The sequence below is a fragment of the Myodes glareolus genome, chromosome 3 (assembly GCF_982192425.1).
Source record: "Myodes glareolus chromosome 3, mMyoGla1.1, whole genome shotgun sequence".
NCBI lineage: Eukaryota > Metazoa > Chordata > Mammalia > Rodentia > Cricetidae > Myodes > Myodes glareolus.
Genome location: NC_142028.1, coordinates 20,015,021 through 20,039,788, shown reverse-complemented (window position 1 = coordinate 20,039,788; position 24,768 = coordinate 20,015,021).

Below are 24,768 nucleotides of genomic sequence, written 5' to 3'. Positions count from 1 at the left end.
TTTCTGTCAACACATATTATCATTGAATGTTGATGAGTATTTTAGCAGATCAGGAGTGGGGCAGCACCTGTAGATAAGAGGTCACGAAGTCAGGACCCCGAGGGGTTCGTCCACCCACTGAGATGGTATGACTGATCTAAGGGGAGCTCACCAAGACCAACTGAACTGAGACTGAACGAGCAGGTGATCAAACTGTACTCTGAATGTGGCTGACAATAGTGCCCGACTGAGAAGACAATGATAACGGCCCTGGGATTTGATTCTACTGGATGTACTGGCTTTTTGGAATCCTGACTTCCTTGCTCATCTTCTCCCTCGTTCTGTTCTTCAACTGGACCTTGGGAGCTCAGTCTTGGCTTCAATGTGGGTCTCTGTCTGTATCTCCATCCATTGCCAGATGAAGGTTCTATAGTGATATGCAAGATATTCATCAGTGTGGCTATGGGACAAGGCCAGTTCAGGCACCCTCTCCTCTGCTGTCCAAAGACCTAGCTGGGGACATCTCCTTGGACACTTGAGAACCCCTCTAGAGCCAAGTCTCTTGAAAACCCTAAAATGGTTCCCATAATTACGGTATCTTCTTCCCTGCTCTTATATTCGCCCTTCCTCCATCTCCACCTTCCCACTCCCCCAAGTACTCTCCAGTATTTCCCTTTTCTCTCCCACTCTCCCCTTCCCCAACCCCCACCCATACATTACATATTGTGTTTTATATTTCTATCCAATTGCATGCAAAGTTCAAGATGTCATTGTTTTTTACCGCTGAGAAGAACTCTAATGTGTATATGTGCCACACTTTCTTTATCCATTCTTCTATTGAGGGGCACCTAGGTTGTTTCCAGGTTCTGGCTATTACAAATAGTGCTGCTATGAACATAGTTGAACAAATGCTTTTGTAGTATGATTGGGCAAATCTTCAGTATATTCCCAAGAGTGGAACTGCTGGATCCTGAAGTAGGTTGACTCCCAGTTTCCTGAGAAACTACCACACTGATTTCCAAAGTGGTTGCACAAGTTTGCATTCTCATCAGCAATGGGTGAGTGATCCCCTTACTCCACATCTTCTCCAGCATAGATTATCGTTGGTGTTTTTGATTTTAGCCATTCTGACAGGTGTAAGATGGTGTCTCAAAGTTGTTTTGATTTGCATTTCCCTGATTGCTAAGAAAGTTGAACATGATCTCAAGTGCCTTTTGGCCATTTGAACTTCTTCTATTGAGAATTCTCTGTTCAGTTCAGTACCCAAATTTTTATTGGGTTATTCAGAATTTTAATGTCTAGTTTCTTTAGTTCTTTATATATTTGGGAGATCAGGCCTTTGTCTGATGGGAGGTTGGTGAAGATCTTCTCCCATTCAGTAGGTTGCCTTTTGTCTTAATGACAGTGTGCTTTGCTTTTCAGAAGCTCTCAGTTTCAGGAGGTCCCCTTTACTCATTGTTGCTCTCATTGTCTGCACTACTGGGGTTATATGTAGGGAAGTGGTCTCCTATGCCCATGTGTTGCAGCCCACTTTCCACTTTCTCTTTCTATCAGGTTCAGTGTGGACAGATTTATATTGAGGTCTTTAATCCATTTGAACTTGAGTTTTGTGCATGGTGATAGATATGGATCTATTTTCATTCTTCTACAGATTGACATCCAGTTATACCAGCACCAATTATTATAGATGCTTTCTTTCTTCCATTATATAATTTTAGCTCCTTTTTTGAAGATCAGGTGTTCATAGGTTTGTGATTTAATATCCGGGTCTGGTGCTGGAAAATTATCTATATTCTGTCAATCATGTATTTTAATAAAACGCTGATTGGCCAGGCAGGAAGTATAGACGGGTCAACCAGACAGGAAATAGAGGCGGGGCAATGAGAATAGGAGAAGGCTAGGGAGGAGGGAGCTCCCTCTGCCACTCCTGCCCAGACCACCGAAGAAGCAACATGTGAGCTGACAGCTGAAAAAGGTACCGAGCCACATTGCTAACACCGACAAGAATTATTGGTTACCGTAAGATGTAAGAATTAGTTAAGAAGAAGACTGAGCTAATGGGCCAATCAGTTTATAATCTTATGGAGTCTAGTGTGTGATTTTCTTTGGGGCTTGCTGGCTATGGGGTACCGGGTGGGACAGAAACCCCAACAAGCCGGCCCTTATGTTACACGAGTTTTCAATTCGATTCCATTGGTCAATGTCTTTGTTTTTATGCCAATACCAAGCTGGTTTCATTACTGTAGTTCTCTAATAGAGTTTGAAGTCAGGAATCGTAATGCCTTTGGAAGTACTTTTATTTTATAGGATTGTTTTGGCTATCCTGGGCTGTTTGTTTGTCCATATAAAGTTGATTATTGTTCTCTCAAGGTCTGTGAAGAATTTTGTTGGGATTTTGATGGGGATTGCATTGAGTATATAGATTGCCTTTGGTAGAATTGCCATCTTTACTGAGTTAATCCTACCAATCCAAGAGCATGGGAGATCCTTCCATTTTCTGGTATCCTCTTCAATTTCTTTCTTCAAAGATGTAAAGTTTATATCAAATAGATCTTTCACTTCCTTGGTTAGTGTTACCCCAAGACACTTTATGCTATTTGTGGCTTTAGTGAAAGGTGATGTTTCTCTTATTTCCCTCTCTGCTTCTTTATTCTTTGTGTATAGGAGGGCTACTGATTTTTCGGAGTACATTACTGAATTGTTCATTTGCTGTAAGAGTTCTTTGATAGAGTTTTTCGGGGTCATTTATGTACACAATCATATTATCTGCAAATAACAAAAGTTTGACTTCTTTCTTTCAAGTTTGAATTCACTTGATCTCCTTATGATGTCTTATTGCTATTGCTAGAACATCAAATACTATATTGAAAAGGTATAGAGAGTGGACAGTCTTGTCTTATTTCTGATTTTAGTGGAATTGCTTTAAGTTTCTTTCCATTTAACTTGATGTTAGCTGTTGCTTACTGTACATTGCTTTTATTATGTACCTTATATGAACCTTGTATGAACATTGTATCCATAATCTCTCCAAGCCCTTTATCATAAAGGGGTGTTGAATTTTGTCAAATGTTTTTTCAGCATCTAATGAAATGATCATATGTTTTTTTCTTTCACTTTATTTATATATTGGATTGCATTGATAGATTTTCATATGTTGAACCAGCCCTGCATCTCTGGGATGAAACCTACTTGATCATAATGGATATTGTTTTGATGTCTTCTTGGACTCAGTTTGCCAGTACTTTATTGAGAATTTTTGCATCAATGTTCATGAGTGAGATTGATCTGTAATTCTCTTTCTTGCTTGAGTCTTTGTGTGGTTTTGGTATCACGGTCACTGTAGCTTCATAAAAAGAGTTTGGCAATGACTCTTCTGTTTATATTATGTGAAACACCTTAAGGAGTATAGGTATTAGCTCTTCTTGGGAGTTTTGGTAGAATTCTGCATTAAAACCATCTGGACCTTTTTGGTTGGAAGGTTTTTGATGACAGCTTCGATTTCCTTGTGATTTATGAGTCTACTTAAATTGTTCACCCAGTCTTGATTTAATTTTCGTATATGGTGCTAATCTAAAAAAAAGTCCATTTCTTTTAAATTTTCCAATTTTGCTGCATACTGGCTTTTGTAGTAAGACCTAGTGATTTTCTGAATTTCCTCAGCCTCAGTGTCTCTGGCTATGTCCCCATTTTCCTTTCTGATCCTGTTAATTTGTGTGGTCTCTCTGCCGTTTGATTAGTTTGGATAGGGGTTTGTCAATCTTGTTGATTTTCTCAAAGAACCAGCTCTTTGTTTCTTTGATTCTTTGAATCGTTTTCTGTGTTTCTATTTTGTTCATTTCAGTTCTCAGTTTGATTATTTCCAGTCTTCCACTTCCCCTTGGTGAGTCTGCTTCTTTTTTTCTAGAGCTTTCAGATATGCTGTTAAGTCTCCAATGTGTGCTTTCTCCATTTTCTTTAAATGGGCACTTAGTGCTATGAACTTTCCTCTTAGCACTGCTTTCATTGTGTCCCATAGGTTTGAGTATGTTGTGTCTTTATTTTTATTAAAATCAAGGAAGACTTTAATTTCTTTCTTTATTTCTTCCCTGACCCAGGGGTGGTTCAGTAGTTGACTGTTCAGCTTCCACGAGTTTGTAGGCTTTCTGAGGATAGAACTGATGTTGAGTAGCTTTAAAGTTAAAGTAGAAACTACTTTACTGAGTAGTTGGTTGGTTACTACAACTTTTTTTTTATATCTGTAGATGTTTGCTTTGTTACCGATTATGTGATCAACTTTCAAGAAGGTTCCATGAGATGCTGAGAAGAAAGAATATTCTTTTCAGTTTGTATGGAATGTTTTATAGATGTCTGTTAAGTCCATTTAACTCATTACATCTGTTAGTTCTCTTATTCCTCTGTTAAGTTTCTGTCTCTTTGACCTGTCCATTGGTGAGAGAGGAGAGTTGAAATCTCCTACTATTAGTATGTGGGAGTTGCTAGAAGAGAGAGGGCAAGAGGGTGGTTCAGCTGACTTTTTGGTACCCAAAGCCATGCTCCACCTGGTTCAGCCTCTCAAAGAGCATTGGATGAAGGAGGTTCCCCATCAGGTATTCACTGAATGAATTTGACAAACATTGTCCAATAAGGGCTCAATAGGGGTTGAGCCACTTTGTCTTTCAATACTCCAGAAATAAACACACAGAAACCATATTAACTAAATTACAGTTTGGCCTATTAGCTCTAACTTCTTATTGGTTAATTCTTACATCTTAATTTAACCCATTTCTATTAATCTGCACATCACCACGAGGTTGTGGCCTATCAGCAAAGTTTCAGCACATCTATCTTCAGCAGCAAGGCCATGGTGTCTCTCTCTGACTCTACATTTCTTTCTTCCAGCATTCAGTTCTGTCTTCCCCACCTACCTCAGTTCTGTCCTATCAATAGGCCAAGGCAGTTTCTTTACTCATTAATGGCAATCACAGCACATAGAGTGGACTCCCGCACCATCTCCCCTTTTCTGTTTAAATAAAAAGAAAGGTTTAACTTTAACATAGTAAAATTATATATAACAGATATCAAGCTAGAATTACAGTCACAATATTTATATATACTTTATCTTTTATCATAACTAAGGAAAACTATAACTATAAATTCTTCAACTTCATCAAATACCCTAGAAGGATACAATATTACATAAGTAAACTGGAAGCACATTGTGAGCAACTTTCAAAACTCTAGAATTGACAGAGACATCTCACTGCCTGGACAGTGACCCAAAATTCATCTATACTGTTGTGGCATCTGTCTTCAGTTCATAGGCCCATAATATCCAGAAGACTGGATATATATATATATATATATATATATATATATATATATATATATGATGGTTGAGCTTAACAGCCCATACAATGAAATCTCTCTCTGTACTTAGCTCCTTCACTGTCAAAAAATTCAAAGATAACATGATAATATACATAATCTAGGCTCTCTGTGAAGTTTCCATTTTTACATGGCTTATTTTTCTTTACTCCTTTTAATCTATGACTATCTGTACTTTGTCTCTTTAAAGACATTTTTTACTTCTTTTTCAACTTTCTATACTCTCTTTTTCTCTCTCTCCCAGCCGTACATACATTTTCCAACACTATGACCCATTTATAGTTCTTTTATAACTGAATCTGCCCTTATTGCATTATCTGTAATTCTCTAATGTCTTAAAGAACTTTTAAAATGGTAAGCAGCTTGCCTACAGCTACTCTAGATGCTGGTTCGGCCTCTCTCCACTTTTAAAATGGTGAACGTACCATTACTGCCAGGTCTGGTAGGAGCTGCACTCAGCACTCTAATTCTGAAAATGATCATGTAGCACATAAACCCCTTTTATTCAAGCAATAACTAAATCTGCCATGCAGCATACTGCATAGCCTGGAAATAACTCTGTGTATGGTGGCAGGAATCTGCCATGTTCTCAAGCTTGTGCATGCCTAGTAGTCCTGAGCTTGCTGCCTGCCCAGGGGTGGAGCACTGGTCCCTGTGCATGGTCTCAGGTACTTTACGCCCCACTCCAAGTGGGCATACAAACACCCAAGCTCACCAATGGCACTGAAATGTTCCATACCCAGAGTTTGCACTGCATGGCCCAAGAAGCTGGCATTTTAAAACTGCCACTTTTTTTCTGCTGTGGCTGAGTTAGGAAAACCTCTCCTAAAGGAGCTGTGGCATGCCACCAGCAAACAGCAAGAAGTTGTATTAAATGCTGTAAATTTTTTTTTGGTTTTGTCTAGAATTAATTTTCATGCCCTCCCAGGTTTTATGTGGTTTCAGTGGGCACCAATCTGTTGCAGAGAGAGGTAAGCCAATTGTTCTTCCCTGCTGCCCAGCTAGCTTACAACTGAAATAGTCACATAGAAACCATATTAATTAAATCACTGCTTGACCCATTAGCTCTAACTTCTTAAATGTAGTAAGGAGTTGCGGGCAGGCCTGCTTTTCATCCTGCCCGGCTCCCGCACAGCTAGCTTAGCCCCAGAAATAATAACACACAAGTTATATTCATTTAAACACTGCCTGGCCCATTATCTCTAGAGAGTTAGTTACTGACTAACTCTCATATCTTGATATTAACCCATTTCTAATAATCTTGTGGTAGCACCACGAGGTAGTGGCTTACCGGAAAAGATTCAGCATGTCTGACCTAGTGGCTGGCTCCATGGCATCTGGCTCATAGCCCTCTTCCCAGCATTCTGTTCGGTTTACTCCGCCTACCTAATTTTCTGTCCTATCAAAAGGCCAAGGCAGTCTCTTTATTGACCAATGAAAATAACACAGTAGACAGATAACCCTCCTCCATCACTTAATGGCTAAATCTTGCATATTAATTTAACCAATTTCTATTAATCAGCACAACACCATGAGATCATGGCCTATCAACAAATTTTTAGTATGTCCATCTCCAGCGGCTAGTCCATGGTGTCTCCCTCTGACTCCACCTTTCTTTTTTCCAGCATCCAGTTCTGTCTTCCCCACTCACCTAAGTCCTGTCTTATCAACAGGCCAAAGGAGTTTCTTTATTCATTAATAGTAATCACTGCACACAGAGGGGACTTCTACATGACAATACAGAGTCAAGGAGAAAACAGACAGTTGCATTTTTGTACCCTTTTCTTTCTGCAATCAAATACTGCAATAGAAAAACATGGGGGTAGAGGAAGCCATTGAGGAACTCTCAGTACCATAGGAGAATCAGAATCAAAACACTGCATATAAGCTCATTCTACTAGCAATCACTTCTGTGTGATATTGTTATGTTGCATGAGAAGTCCCATGAAAGATCACCAGACATGTATGCAATCAACAAGAGCCTTTATTCCAGCATTCATTGGTCAGTCATCTGACACAGTGGTGAAACAGGGATTCTAAGAGTAGCTCACAGGCTATTCTCTTAAGCAAGATTAGAAGAATTCCAGATTACAAAAGGATAGTCTGGGGAAAGAGGTGAGTTCAATCAAAAAATCTACTGGTTGTTATAGGATTGGCTGCTGGTTTTTATGGTTAGGGACTTCCCAGTGATTAACCTTAGATAGCAGAAGGATGTGAGAAGACTTGTGATCTTTCCAATAACATCTCATTCAGGTCCAGGAAACTGACACTAAGGGCTAGTTTCTAAGAAGACTATTAGGAGCCTGTGATGGTGTTTGTTCGGCTCTCTCTTTACAAAATTTACTCCTATTTTCAGTGTGCAAGACCACTGGTTTAATCCCATTTTGACCATCCCCAAAAATGGTCCCCAGTATCAAGGTTTGAAAATGTTTGTCTGTAACATAGAAAACTTGCAGTCATTAATTAGTAGAAGTGACAGGCATTAGAATCAAAATTAGAAATATAAAACATATTATTCTCCTTACTAAATACTGAAAAGGAGATTGAGTGACAATATGTTGATATTGATGGAGAAGGGTATTCACAGAGGGTCATTGGGGTGTAAAGCACAGGACAGAATCAAAAATAAGTTCACCAGAGCAACAAGAATTTTATGGAAAGAAAGTCGCAACTTGTACATCTCCCAAGGGAACATTTAGACACTGTCTGTGTCATGATCAGATGGCAGAAACTTGCAGCATCCATGGTGACTATTATGGTAAATATTAGCTACTAATTCACAACATAAAATTCCTTTTGGAATTATATCCCTCTTATCCCTAGAATATTATTGTTTACACTGATAAACACACACACACACACACACACATACACACACACACACAAATCAGTAACTTAAAATAATCCTCTGTCTTTCTGTCTTCCTTATTTAATAGATTCATATCTTATATTTCCCAGGTCTTCTCAAACAAATAAAATGGAGAATCATGTCAGTTTACATACACACAGCAGATAACACATTAGAATACTAATAAGAGAGGGGTAAATGAAAACTGAGAGGATGTTTCTATTTCTTTGTTCAATAGTTTAAATTTTATTATTTTATTTCCTGCCTTTAAAGTGGCTATGACCTCTATTTCCTCTTTGTCATCTTCACTTAATACACAGTACAGCAAGGCTACTGGTATCCACAGTCCATTTTAACTACCAGTGTTTTCAAAATTGAGCCTTTTCTTTTCCTAAACATTCTGTGGCTTCATTTATCTCTTATCTCCCTTACTTCCTTTTGTCTCTCTCTTCTCCTGCAGTGCTGTCTCCAGTTATTTAAGCAGAGTCACAGCATCCATACCCATATTCTCATACCTTAGCCTGATTTTGGAGCAGAGCTCAGGGCCAGCAATGCCACTGTGAACAGGACCATGAGCATCTTGGGGGAGGCTCTGGAGTTTCTCCCAAGCCTGGGTAAGAAGAGGAGAAGAATAATGGTGTCATTGAACTCCACTCTGTGTTATTTTGTACTTTCCAGTACAGGAAATCTTGCATACCTGACTCCACACTGGGACTTTTGCCCAATGGGATGAAGTAGAGAAGAGGTGCTAGTGTTTTTTTTTTATTTAAATGGTAGAACAGATGATTGAATTTGAATAAAATCACATGAAAGAGAATTGCCTAGATATTGAAATTGAAAGACTATTATATGTATCTCATTTTATTTGATGAGATTATCTATATATTATTGTGCATTGAGGGGTTGGAATAGCATGTGCACACATGTGTTTATATTGTCAGCAATGATTTCTAACCTAATTGATGATGGTTGCTGTCTCACATCAGTAGCATAGTTCAAACTCTACCACTACCATTTACATATGTATTACACGTATAGGGATACACATTATATTTAGCTAACACTGATGGTGTTAAGGGCATTCTTATATAAAGTTGAATTAATTAGGGCACCATATTTGGAATTCCTAGCTTGTTATGCCACCGTGAGATTTCCCATTTTCTTAATCTGATCCAAAAACAAGAAAATTGGTTGGTAAAACCACATAACACTATATAAAACATTGCTGAAAATCCTATCAGAAGAGGCCACAGAACAATATGGGATTCACATGAATCATTATTATGAATCTGTAACTCCTTGATGACTCATTTTACCATTTTATGCTTCTAAGATTCATACACAGCTCCAATGTCCAAATTATTCTATCCAATTACAGAGTTGAGCATGGCAATCTGTTTATTTCCCTCACACAGTCAACTGCATACACTCACAATCTTTTTCAAAGTCAGTAATAGGCTATATCCTCAGGATAACTTTCAACACAGTTTATGTGTAACTATCTGATAGCATTGCATCTCAAGAATCTTTTTCTGAAGGTGTTTTCTTCATTATGTGTTATGACTCAGTCCCCAATTTCTGTATTTCTTCCCACACTTGAACAATTTTCAAAAATTAGAAAAGATTTTGTCTTCTGATTAAACATATGCAAAGTATTGGCTTACTTAGCATATACTTTAATTTTCTTGATTCATGTCTCATTTTTTTATTTCAAAATTTACCATCATGCATAGTGGGCCACTGGACTCTCTGTTATATGTCTGAATCCCTATATGGCCTTTTCTATCTGATCGTAGTAAACATAAAGAAAGGCTTCCTCATCAATGGGCAATGGATGCTACAAGTTAAGTGACCCTTACACAATAACCAGAGTCACAGCTGCATTTCTGCAGTTATTATATTTGTTCTCTGCCTTTTTTAAATTCCCCAACTTTTCTTGGTTATGATAAAAGCAGAGCTGTTTTCTCTGTTTTCATGATATTTTGGGTAAACAGAAGTTTCTTACTATTGATTGTTCTCTCTGTTTATGAATGCAAAATATACTGTATTTTCTTCAGAAGCTGCAGAGCAAGAGAACATGAAGATAATTTTTCATGTCAAGGTGGTCATAAACAAGGAGCATAGCCAAGGTCTATGTGATATGCTAGCTACAAGTAGTGACATTTTTGTTAGAAGTCATCCTTGACTTTTTGAATCCTGAAAGAAGTACTTGATTCTTCTAAATATCACTCAACTAAGGACATTTCCATGACCTTCTCAGTGTTAGCAATGTGTGAAAGAGATTAACATATCATGAAAGAAAAATAGCATCTGTAACCTCATCTGGCACAACAGAGTCAGAAAACAAAGAACTGAGGGTGGACTTAAAGTCACGAGGAGAACTGCAGCAGACTTGAGGATAGAAAAAAAATCTTGAAGCACATAAGTGTTTGTGTAACTTTGCCTACCTCTCTCTCTCTCTCTCTCTCTCTCTTTCTCTCTCTCTCTCTCTCTCTCTCTCTCTCTCTCTATATATATATATATATATATATATATATATATTCTTATATATATTCAAAATTTATAACATACCTAAAAAGCTAGTAATTTAGAATTTGTGATTTCTTCTTCTTAAACTTTTTATATTTGTTCAATCTTGTTGCTAAGAAGAAGCTGGACACCATGTCACATAAACAAAATATTTACACATAAGATTTTGGTCTGCAAGTCCATGAATAATATTATGTGTAAGCCCAATAAATCAGAGACTGTCTTCCTAGGCTTCCTTCTCTTAGTTCACATGGGGTTTGTCTGGTGCATATGAGGGGCTATGTCATCTAATGCCCTTTTCTTATAAGACCCAGTCATTTGTATAGGGCTGGCTAATAACTGATATTTCTCTTTCACATTTAACTAGTTATATTAGGAAGTATGACTACCTTGGAGTAGGTGTAATCTTATTAAAAGGAATGTCTCATTGTGGAGGTAGGTTTTGAGATCTCATATATGCTTAACATACTGTACAGTGTGACTAACCACTTTATGTTATCAGCACATGAACATCTAGCACCTTTGTCTCCAGCACCATGTCTGCCTGGATACAGACACAAGTTGGAGGAGGACCACTATTTTTGTACCGGCCACCCAGAACTAAAATAATCACACAGAAACTGTTTTATTTAAAACACTGCTTGACCCATTAGCTCTTGATTCTTAATGGATAATCTCTTACATATTAATTTAAACCATTTCTATTAATCTGTATATTGCCACGTGACAATGCCTTACTGGCTAAAGTTCCCAGTATCTGTCTCTGGTGGCTCCATCACTTCTTTCTTACTCTGTCCTCTATTTCCCAGCATACACCTCTTTTCCCACCTAGTTCTGTTCTACCCTTGCCATGGGCTCAAAGTAGTTTTTTATCCATTAACCAATAAAAGCAACACATAGACAGAAGTCCCTCCCACACCATTTCCCTTTTTCTGATTAAACAAAAAGAATCTTCAGACTTAACATACCAAAACTATGTATAACAAATCAGGTATCAAGCAAAAACTACAGTTTCCATATTTATATCTACTTTATCTTTCATTGTAACTAAGGAAAACTATAATTATAACTCTCTATTCTTTAACACCCTCAAATACTCCAGAAGGATATATCTTTATTACCCTATATAATATTTGTATATTTGTGCCCAATACTTTTACATACAACAAATACATTGTTTCTTACCATATAAAGTGTATGTATATATCTGTATATATGTGTGTATATACATATGATAACATACATATATATGTAAAGCTTACATCCACACCCACATCCACACACATATGCACACTCATACACAAACACACAAACACACACACACACACACACACACACACACACACAAAGCAGAATGTGTCAGACAAAGGGGGAAATGCTCATAAAGAAATCTCACACTAGCTTTGAATAGAGTATACTAAGTATCTTGATTCCAGGTAGAAATATAGAATTCAATATGATAAATATTGTATTAATATAAAATGTCTTAAATAGAGGTAGAAATATGCAAGCCAAGAACCTGACAAAATAATTTTCATAGATGTACAAATATTGTAAAGGGAAAAAGGAGCATATTCAATATGACAAATATAATTAGAATTTGTATCAATATACAAGAATCTATGAATCTATAACAATGCAAATTGTACATAAATAATAGTTCACAAATATTCACTCTATTACTTACTATTATTATTATTATTAATGTGAGTAAGCTCACACTAATCTACCTACTATCCCATTAAATTTTCCTTCTTTTTTTTTCACTAAGTGTTGTGGGAGAATTGTCTGTATTCTGTCAATCATATTTTAATAAAATGCTGATTGGCCAGGCAGGCAGTATAGGCAGGAAAGCCAGACAGGAAGCAGAGGTGGAGCAAAGAGAACGGGAGTATTCTAGGAAGCAGGAAGCTCCCTCCCTAGTTCTGCCCAGACCACCGGAGAGGAAAGATGTAAGCTGCCCCACTGGAAAAGGTACTGAGCCATGTGGCTGACGTAGATAAGGATAATGGGGTAACATAAGTTATAAGAGCTAATAAGTAGCCTGACCTAATGGGCCAATCAGTTTATAACCTAATGTAGATTCTGTGATTTTCTTTGGGACTTGCCGGCTATGGGGTACCGGGTGAGACAGATACCCCAACAAGCCGGCCCTCATGTTACAAATAAGGATGATGTGAATGGAGAACAATTGAACATTTTTAAGTGTTTTCCACAGGTGATTTCTTCTTCATAATCATCATTGTAGACTTGTGATGAGGAAGATGAATGTGCTCATAGATTTTTCACTTCTTAAATGAGATGACTGAAGCTCAGATTTGATTATTTCCTGCCACCTAGTTCTCTTAGGTGAGTTTGCTTCTTTTTCTTCTAAAGTTTCCAAATGTTCTATTAATATACTAGAGTATGATTTTTCCAGCTTCTTTATGTAGGCATTTAATGCTATGAACTTTCCTCTTAACACTTTTTTCATTATGTCCCATAAATTTGGGTATGTTGTGTGGTCATTTTCATTGAATTTTAGGAAGTGTTTAATTTTTCCCAACATTTCTTCCTTAACTCATTGATGATTCAGGTGAGCATTGTTTAATTTCCATGTGTTTGTGGGTTTTCTGAAATTAGTATTACTGTTGACTTCTAGTTTTAAACCATGTGATCTGACAAGGTACATTTTTTTTAATTTTTTGGTATTTGTTGAGGTTCATTTTGTTACTAAGTATGTAGTCAGTTTATGAGAAGGTTCCATGAGGCAATGAGAAGAAGGTATATTCTTTTATGTTTGGATGGAATATTCTGTAGATGTGTTTTAAGTCCATTTGAGTCATAACACTTGTTAGTTCCCTTATTTCTCTGTTCATTTTTTGTCTGACTGACCTGTCCAGTGGTGAGAGTGAACTGTTGAAGTCTCCCACTATTAATGTGTGGGGTTTAATGCATGATTTAAGTTTTAGAAGTTATATATATATATATATATATATATATATATATATATATATGAGGGTGCCAATGTATTTGGAGCATAGGTGTTCACTACTGAGATTTCCTCCTGATGGATTTTTTATGTGACTAATATGAAATGACCTTTCTCTCTTTTGATTTATTTTAGCTTGAAGTTAATTTTACTAGATATTAGGATATCTACACCCACTTGTTTCTCAGGTCCATTTGATTGGAACATTTTTTCCCAACCCTTTACTCTGAGACAATGTCTTTGAGGTTGCGATGTGTTCCTTGTATGCAGAAGAAGGATAGATTCTTTTTTGATATCCAATTTGTTAGCCTGTGACTTTTTATTGGTGAGTTGAGTCCATTTATATTAAGGGATATTAATGATGAGTTATTGCTATCTCCTGTTAATTCTGTTGTCATTGTTGATGAGGTTAATTTGTACATTTTTCCCTGCTATTCACTGCTATGAGACCATCAATTGTATGTGTTTTTCTTGGTGTAGCCAACTTCCTTGGGTTGGAGTTTTCCTTTTAGTATTTTCTGTAGGGTTGGGTTTGTGGCTAGGTATTGGTTAAGTCTAGTTTTGTCATGGAATATCTTGTTTTGTCATGGAATATCGTGATTTGTCCTTCTATGGTAATTGAAAGTTTTGCTGGGTATAGTAGTCTGGGCTGGCATCCATAATCTTATAATGTTTCCGTTATGCTTGAAACCGACCTTCTGAAAGTTTTGCTGGGTATAGTAGTCTGGCCTGGCATTCATAGTCTCATAATGTTTCCATCATGCTTGAACCTGACCTTCTGTCCTTCACTGTCTCCAATGAAAAGTCATGTGTAATTCTGATAAGTCTACCTTTATATGTTAATTGACCTTTTTCCATTGCAGCTCTCAAAATTCTTTCTTTACTTTGCATGTTTGATTATTATTTGGCGAGGGGACTCCTACACACCCCATGCTTTTCATGTGTCCATAACCTTTTTTTTAGTGTTTTTCCTATTTATTTTATTTTTTGAGATTATAATTACTTTTCTTCCTTTCCTTTCCCTTCCTTCAAACCTCCCATGTACTCCTTCCTGCTTTCCTTCAACCCCATGACTTCTTTTTCATTTCTATTGGATGCATGTATGTATATGTATATATTTTATTCCTAAATGTAACCTACTCATTATGCATTGTTCTTGTAAGTACATTTTCAGGGCTGACCATTTGGCACTGGACAACCAATCAGTGTGTTCTTCCCTGGGATCACCAGGTTTCCTGTTCACAGCTTCCTCAGTTGCCTATTGTGCTTATTTCCACTATTTTATACAGCATTCTTCCCATGTTCTTCATGCATTTTCCTTTCCCTATTATAAAGTTTTTCTAGTTTGTTGGCCATTTCCCTCACAATCTTGCAAATACACCTATAGACACATTGTTCTTTACATGCCAAACATCTTGTGACTTCTTATAAGTGCCACATTTCCACTTAAATCTATACCAAACTGTCAAGGTACCTATGAGTTCATCAAAATCACCATTCTTTCCTCAACAATATATCCTCTAGAATATTCCATCTATCCATCTGTTGAACTTTTGCTTTCTCTTTTCATTTATTAACTTGTGTGTTTTGTTGGTTTTCTTCAGGTAACCACTCAAAATGTCACTTCTTCAAGGATGCTTGTAAAATTAACATGCACCTGTCCTTCACTGTACTCACTCTCACACTCTCATAGTTGTGCTGGTGCATGTGGTTATTTAATTAGTTCACATGAATAAAAAGGTTCAAAATAGCAGGAATCTGGGTACATTTTTTTGTTGTTTTTTTCTTATCAATGTATCTCCAAGACAAAGTTGAGTGCCTGGAAGTAGGGGAAAGGTTGCAATTATTTCTCATTAGGACAACAGATCATTCCATGGTTAATAAAAGATGATTAATTTAAAAAATATGATTAATTTAGAAACAAAATACAATCAAGAAATGTGTTGATTTAGCTTTCTCCTCATTTTTCTCTCTTATAAGTGGATATGCCTTACAACTGCAATCCTGACTCTCTCTCTCTCTATCTTCTCCTTATTCCTTCATTCCTTCTTCTTGTCTCCCTTCTTGACTCATTTTCCTCAAGAAAAGGAAATTTAATTCACCATATATCTTCGGTGTAGTTCCCTCCAAAATTAAAGTCAGAACTGAAAAACAATGTGCTACCAATAGATGTCAGTGAGTGAGCCACCAGGTGAAAGGAAGCAGAAAGAAAAAGTGAAGTACCTGGCATTCCTCCACAACTGGGAAGAGTTGATTGAGGCTCCACCCACCCAACACCCAGACTTTCTAAGAGGCTATACACCACACTGAACTATCAATCCATGTCATTCCTTGAGTGCCTCCCTTGGGTTTGTTAATTATTCATCATTTAAGGATGTTTATAACTTAGTTTGAAACAATAGATAAGTCATAGGACAGAATAAGATATATTCAATGCAAATATAAGATGGGAAAGAGTCAGCAAAACTGAGTCAATGCCTGCCTGCCATGTTTGCACAATAAAAAAATGAATTAGTTAATAAGAAGCCTAAGCTAATAGGTCAACCAGTTTATGATTATTATAGACCTTTGTGTGTTTCGGGAATGAATTGCTATGTGATTGAACAGGACAGAAACTTCTGTCAACAAACAGCACCAATATGGACAACTAAATTCATTTAAATAAAACCTGAGGGACTTTGGGAAGCAATTTTAGACACAAAAAAATCAGAGTTAAGCATGGCTTCTTGGTGGGCTCTGTTTTCTAGAGGCATGTGCATCACATTTAAGGCCTCCTGACTCAGGTTTAACTGCAAAAAACTTGCAGCTCTTTTAAGAGGCCCCCACCACATAACACATAAATGATATTTATGAATGGCCGACAGCATGCTTCCTGGTGGTGGTTGCATGGATCCTGAAACTCCAGAGAGTGTGATAATAAACATGGCTTTGTTCAGTACCTCTGCCATGAAGCTAAGTGCTCAGAAAGCTAAAGAATGGGGTGTATCCTGCCATCAAAGCCATGGCTTTAATCTTAGCCATATTGCTTAGCAAGTTAAAGACTCATGGTTAGAAAAAAAGAGATATACAGTACAGATAGATTCAGACAATGAAAACCTCTAAATGGTCTCTGTTTAAAAATACATGTAGTTTGGGAGAGAAAAGAAAAAGGATAAAGTCCTTTAAAAAGAGAGAAAAGTTAGGTGTGGTAGCATACACTTTTAATCCCACGATTTGGGAGTCAAAGGCAGTCAGATCTCTGTGAGTTCTAGGACAGCCTGGTCTACAGAGTGTGTTGCAGTACATTCAAAAATACACAGAGAAACCCTATCTCAAAAAACAAAATAATCTTAGAGGCAGATGTATTTTTTTCTAACTATTGTTGAATTAATTGCCAATCATTTTTAGAGTTATTATAATGCAAGCTGGTCACACAAAAAGTAGTGGAATTCCAATGACATCTAAGCCAGATTTGTCTTTCTATAACTAAAACCTTTCCAAGCCAGTTAATTGTTTGCTTAAGAATGTTAATTTGAGTCTACAGTCGTGTGTCAATCTGCCTTTGGGTTAACCACAGCTCATGGGAGTCTTTATGCCATTGTTCAACAACATGCTTAGTCTGAAGGGAAGTATGTAGAGCCATTCCTGACACGGTGGCTACCGTGGCTACAGCTATAAGACTTAATACAACTGCCAGAACCACTCCATTCATACGCTTAGTTCGCTTAAGTAGTTTGGTAAAAAACTCTATCACAATAGTATCAACAGGATTCTGGGACCACTCCCAGCCCAGTTTAACAGGTAGCTAAACGTGGATTCATTACTGCAGAAGTACAATTCTGTCCCCAGGTTGTAAAGGAACAGAGGTATTAAGACAAGAATACAAACGGCAAGAGGTGCAGGACATGCCTAGCCCCAAAGTAACATTTCCAACAAGAAAAACATAAGGAAGAGGCATGCAGGCAGTAACACTATATTTTTGAAAGAGGGTAAATGAATAATTAGAGGCAGATTGAGCAGTCCCAGTAAACGATCCATTAAACCGTATGACAAGTTTCAACGCGGCAGCAATCTTCCAAAGGTGTGTCTGCATAGCCGCAGGAGCAGAGAGCGAAGCCATCCACAAATCTGGGATGCCACCATCTCCCCAGGCCATCAGGCAGGAACCAGTCATGATACCCTGTTTAGGGTCAGGCATCCTAGTGGTTTGAGATAAATCACATAATGTCAAATTCCATTTAGAGCAAGTGTTAATAAATTGTCCATATGGTCCCCATGCAACATAGGGGCCCATGTGTTTTCCGAACTTTCCTTGACACTCTTGCCAGGAATAGCGCTGATGTCTCAATTTAACATATGTAAAGCCAGGGCAAAATGGAATAGTCAATTCATCAGCAAATGTAATGTTATTCCAGGTCACATTAATAGACCAAGCGGATAACCGCTGCAACCGAGTGCGTGATGTTTTAGTACGTTTCCCAGGAAGCAGTCAATGCTGCCACTCAAAAGGCAAGCAGGGAGGCTCGCCAAGGCAGACGGGCAAACCCGAGCCTGTATGAGAAAAATTATAAGCACTTCCATCATCTTTGTTAAGGTGTGTCAAATTGCCCCAAGGAGGGGACAGGATGACTGGGTAAGTATAGATGCATCCACATCTCCCCAAAAGACCGGCTCAAATATAGGTGGATTAGGGATATATAGGTCCAGTAACTTACTCCCGCTTTCGCAGAAGAGGTTACAGACAACAAGGCACACATAGCCAGAAACAGGCTTTCCGCATTAAGCGTTTTGCCTGTATGAACCAAAATCATTTGTCCTTCAAAAGTTATTTTTTTAATTTGCTCCCAAGTAGGTAAAGGTGTGGCCTGATTATGTCGAGGTGGGCATCTGTGCATGAAGAGTCAGCTGCGCCATGGCCTGCTTAGGAATATCAGGTGGTGCAGGTGATGGGGGGCTCTGATTGCAAGTCCTCCTGTGCAGATACAGAGCCGTTTTTATCGGGCTGTGCCTGGATCCATCATAGGGGTATCAATTGTTGTTGTACACTGCCTGTGGAGAAAAGATCATATCCCTTGTCTCTATGTATTAACACTCCTGGCTGCCATTCGGTGTCCTTAGTCAATTTTATCCATACTGATTGATTCAGCTGTGGCTATTCTTCTTTCTCTGTAAAATGCTTCTCTGCTCTAGTCAGTATCTCCCCTTGTGGTAAATTTAGGAAATTCAGAATAAACAGTGCTTGATGTAATACAGTTCTTGCATTATTCTGTAAGGGATAATATAAGTCCATGCCAAATTCCTCCTTTTTCCTCCTTTTTAATTTTTTAATTTGCATTTTTAATGTACCATGAACACTCTCAATAAGAGCCTGACCCTGAGGATTATATTCCATGCCTGCTTTATGAGTTATATTATGCAAGGTACAAAAGTGTGCAAAACACTGGCTGGTATAAGCAGGTCCATTGTCAGTTTTAACGTGGCTGGCACACCCATAATTGCAAAGGCCTCTAACAAATGTTGAATAATATGTCGCATGTGTTCTCCAGGGAGAGCAGTAGCCCACAAAAATTTAGAATAAGTGTCTTTGGTCACATGCACATAGGATAAGCAACCAAATGCAGCTACATGGGTAACATCCATTTGCCACAATTTATTGGGGGATAAACCTCTAGAGTTAATTTCAGAAGGCACAATGCGAAGATGCATGGGACAACAGACGGCAATTTTTAACTATTTGTTTTGCCTGCTGATGTGGAATTTTATACCGTATATGTAAATGCCCAGCACTGGAATGGTATAGGGCATGGTCTTCTTCAGGAGCAATAAAGGCCACCAATTTATCTACCTGAGCATTTCCATAAGTAATAGGCCCAGGCAAGGAAGTATGAGAGCGAACATGGGTGATGAATAGTTTGTTATTGCGATGCTGCAACAAGTGCTGTAAGGACTTAAAAAGAGATAATAAGGATTGTTTTGGGGAATAAGTAACTGCATTAAAAATGTTTTGTACCACGCCCACTACATAGGCCAAATCTGCTACAATATTAATTTCACAAGGGAATTCCTGTAATACCTTAATGACTGCAAATAATTCATTTTGTTGAACTGATCCCAAATCTGTATTTTGTACCCAATATTTATCAATGGTCCAATAGGCACTTTTTTGACGAGAGCCATCTGTAAACACAGTGGGTGCTGCTAGGGGGTACCTAGAGACTATGTCATTTACAACAAATTGTTGTCTGAGAAGGCAATCCCATAATTTACTAGATGGAAAATGATATTCAATATTATCAGTAAAGGAGGCTAAAGCTATTTGCAATTCTTGAGATATCTGTAATAAATATTCAAATCTATCCTTAGCTAATGGAGCAATTATAAATGCAACATCCATACCTGTTAGAGTTATAGCCCTCTGTCTACCCTGCTCAATTAATAAGGCAATCTGTTGCTCATAGGGCATAATATTTTTTGCAAAGCGATGTCGGTTATAAATCCATTTAGCTGGGCGCAGCGCCTGGCCAAGTAATGCCGTGGGATATTTCCAAGTATCGAGAATATAAAGAGTTAAAGGCTGCAAGGGATCAATGTGTTCTAAAAAGGCTTCTTTTAATCCTTGTTTAACCCATTGTAATTTTGCTTCAGCCTCTTTGGTGAGACTCCTGGGGCTAGTAAGGGAAGAATCTCCTTGATGGGTAAAATGCCCCTGTAGCAGTCTTCATTAGCATTTTTTAGGCCAAAACCCACAACAGCTATTGCTGAGCTTGTTCCCCAATTACAGTTCGCTCAATTGTAACTTTTAACCGGGATAAAAAATCAACATAAGATTTATTGGGCTTCTGCATAACTTTTGCCCAGGAGCCATAATTCTCCCCTGATGGGCGATTCCTCTCCCACGCCTCCATTGCAATTTCCCTAAGTTGCTCGTATATTTCCTCAGGGGTGTTTGCCTGCATGTTAACGTCATCATATGCCCCTGCACCTGTCAGCATTTGATATGATATTACCTGAATGTGGGTTATTACTGGCAGCATTCTGTCGTGCCCTTTCTGCACACTCATCAGCAAACTACATCTGCCACTGTAAATACTCTGGCTCCTTTGAGAGAGCTCGAGCCAGCACTTTCCAAACCTCAGGGGCCAAAGTGTTAACAGTATGGGCAAACCCATTAAGAAGTTCCTTGGAATAGTGAATCTGAGGTCCAGATTCACTGGACCTCCATGGCAACGACTTTCTTGAACTTTGCTATATCCATTAATATGCATTAATATATGCATATTAATTCCATCATACCGTGGAGGCTGTGCCACACCCTGTACGGGGGGGGGGGCATACAATTGGGAAAGGGAAAGCTGATTCTACCTCAGAATCCTCATTTTCATAGGAGATTGGAGTTGTTAAAAGCTCCCGCAAAGGCGGAACTGAGGGTTGAATTTTTGAAGGGAATGATAGTTCTCCTAATTTATTTTCTAAAAGAGTCAATTTATTTAAAAGAGCTTCCAATTCTTCACTATGCCACTTCCCCTTTTTGCTTTCACTTTTGAGACTGAAGCTGCCATGGAGGCACCATCAAGTTCAGAATCAGATTCAGACTGATTCCCTTTGTTGACACAAGTTTCTGAATTTATTCATTCGAATCTGATTCAATGGCCTCTTTCACTTCAGCATCAAGCTGCAAATCTAAAATTGAAGGGGCAGCTTCCTTCCATAAATTTTTAATAGAGCGATCCTGGGTCATGACTTGAAAAAGTGTATAGAGAACAGACCAGATAGACCAGAAGCGAATAGGAATTTTTTTCTCCCTGCCTCCAAGCTTTTTCTACATTACAGCGGACACGCTACCAGTTTTCTAAATCCATGGAGCCCTTTTCGGGGAACCAGGGATTTCATTCCCTCACTACTCGAATACACATTCTATATCAGAGGAAGAAACATGAACACCACAGACAGCAAGAGTGTGTTTCAATACCTGTAAGTATGGAGCAGACTGGCTTTGTCCCATTACCCTGTAATAAAAGGTACTTACCTGAGTCACTCTGCCTGAAAGTTCTTCAGGGTCCCTCTTCGGGCACCAGATGTCGACGTCTAGTGCGTAGGGGGTCCCTGGGAAAGAGTGTCGAACAAACCAGGACACAGGGGATGCAGTGCAGAAAACAGCGTTTGCAAACTGCATGCTGTGTGTTTGTTAAGTAATCCTTTTATATGCTTTGGAAACAATTGCTTCAGCCAACAATTTAAAGAGGAACTTTAGAACATGAGTTAACCAAGGACTTATTTAGATTACGCACACAAAGCAGCTTAACGTACCAAGGGTGGTCTGGGGGCTTGCAAGACATCCTAGCCTATTTTAAACAAGGGTCTACAGAGACATTATCTCAGTGTCCCAATCTATTTTAAGATTTCCTCCAGTAAGCAGAACAGCTGCTTCAAGCTGAGACTGCGGCCTCAGGGCAGCCACTTCCATAAACCACAGGGTATGTGACACTTGCAACTTAGTAGCAAAGGCCAGAGGACTTGTCACTCTGAAATGTCCCATAGCATTCCATGGAACTTCTCTTAGATTCCAAGGCAGTACTCAACACCTCCCCTGGCGTGGGTGGCACGATCCTGCATTTTATATCACAGTCTCCAAATCTCCACAACAGACTGTTACAGTAATAAATTGAGGAATCTTCCAGTAGCAAATAAATAAACTATATATTCAACATCCAATCAAGTTAAATTACATAAGCTTATCAGATTTCTATTTAGCTTGAAAGAATTGCCAAATCATAATATATTCTCTTTCAAGGTCATTTTGCTTGTAAAAACTCTTACTCAGAGAATCTTCCTGAAATCTCTGGAAAGGAAAAATAACAGATAATTAAATGCATAGTAGAGGGGGCAGTAGAAGGAGCTTGGCTTTAAATATCCATGACCCTGTACCATAACTTACCTCAACAAAACAAAAACTGAAATTAATTTTGTACTAAAATGAACAATAAAAGTGTGAACCAGCCTTGACAAAATTATCTATAGCCAAGATTAAAACACAGGGATTTAGAAAATAAAAGCAAATAATATGAAGATGTGAAATAAAATAATAAAGTGGAGAAACATATAGGATAGCATCTGGAAAGGATTCTAGTAAGTACTGAAATTCACCTGCATTTAATTTAGAATTGCTTAAAATAGGTAGAAATGAAATAAAAGACTACATCAACATGATAGAAGAAAATGAACATATCTGTTGAAGGTTGCAGACTATTTTCACATTTCATCATTCTGTTACTAGAACAAAACAAGTCACACTTACACCCCAGATCAAAACATTCTGTAGGCAAATTACTCCCTGGGTGGAATCCAAAGCTATCTCCTTAATAGACCTGGAAACTTAGTTGTATTATTAGATTTTAGTTTGAGGTAGGAACATATCTACTTCTCTATTACTGGAGTACAAGATCTGGCTATTAGCCTCAGGTGTTGACAATACCCTTGAGAGACCAGAACTCTCAGACCTAAATCTAGTTGAGAGCTTTGTATGAGGTAGAAACACAATAACCTTGAAGAAACTAGAGGTAAGTTCCAACTCTCTGACCTTTGGACAATGTGGAAATTGGAGCACATTTTCAGGCCTCCACAGACCAGCTGTCTAGACTAATAAATCTCTGTCTTAGATGAACTGCCTATTTTCAGATTGAACAAAATAGACACACAGTGAAAGAGAGTAAACAAAGAGAACTGACTGGAAATGTGATGACATTTTGTAACCAAATTTTAAATAAAAATTTGAGCAACATACTGAAGAATAAAATGATAAGGATTTGGAGTGTTTTAGAAATAATCCTGTAACACCTGAAAATAAAAAGCTAGTTAGACATTAAGAAATGCCACAAGAAAAAATTTTCAAGCATTTCTAAATACTCGTTTAGACTGGACAATGGTAATACATGCCTTTAGTCTCAACACTGTGGAGTCAGAGGTAGGTAGATCTCTGTGATTTTGAGACCATCCTGGTCTAAAGAGTGAGTTCCCGGACAGGCTTCAAAGCTACTCAGAGAATCCCCGACTTGAAAAACAAAAACAAAAAAATAAAGAGAAGAAGAAAGGAAAAAGAAAGAAAGAAAGAAAAGGAAAAAAAGAACAAATCAAAACAAAAAGAAGAAATCAAAAAACTCTAGTAGTTTAGATTAAAATAGATGTAATCGAATTCAGTGTTGAGCACTCTAAGAAAGGGGCATAGAATTAAATGAAAAGTTAGAGCATAAACATAATATGAATTAAATTTGCAGTTGAAGCCAATTACTTAATTCTATTGTAAAATCATGGCCAGTCATTAGTTATTGGTAGTGTTGAAAATATTTCCAAAAAAGTGAGAAGGTATAAGCCTTGTTACATGCGACATTCTGAAAAGGGATTTGACTTTCAAAATCTTAGAAACATGAAATGGCATGTGTGTGTCAAATTGTGCATTTGTCTTAAGCACTGTAGAAATCCCATGCCACTTTCTGTAGTATTTTTATTAACATGGATAGAGTATTTAAGAGCTGTGGAGATGGTTCAATCAATAATGGAATTTTCTTTTCGTTATGAGAAACAATATTCTGTTTTCTTGAATCCAAGTAAAAAGCCATGTAGTAGGACATATTGTGAAAATTCCAACAAATATGATCTAGGAGATGGAACTATCTGTATCCTTGGAGACTTTTAAACCAGTTTCTCAACATGATGATTTAAGGCCAATGAGATATCTAATCCTAAATACAGCACAGAAAGAAGAATCTGAGTACCTGCAACCAAAGTAATCTTCTGTCCATACTTTACCAGGCTTGTAAAGAAATGCACCCAAGCATGCACGTGCACACACACACACACACACACACACACACACACGCACACACATACACACATATACACATATACAAACACACGACAGAAACAAAAAAAACACTCAAAATGCCACACACCCGAAGAATAAAAAAATTTGGTAATGTAAGGCTCCAAGTGTTTCCCATTTCAAACAACATGTTAGGGATTTTGTATAGTCTTTGTGGTTTTGCATAAATGAGGTGGCAGGGAATGCATCTTATACAAATATAAATGACCTGTGTGTCATGGA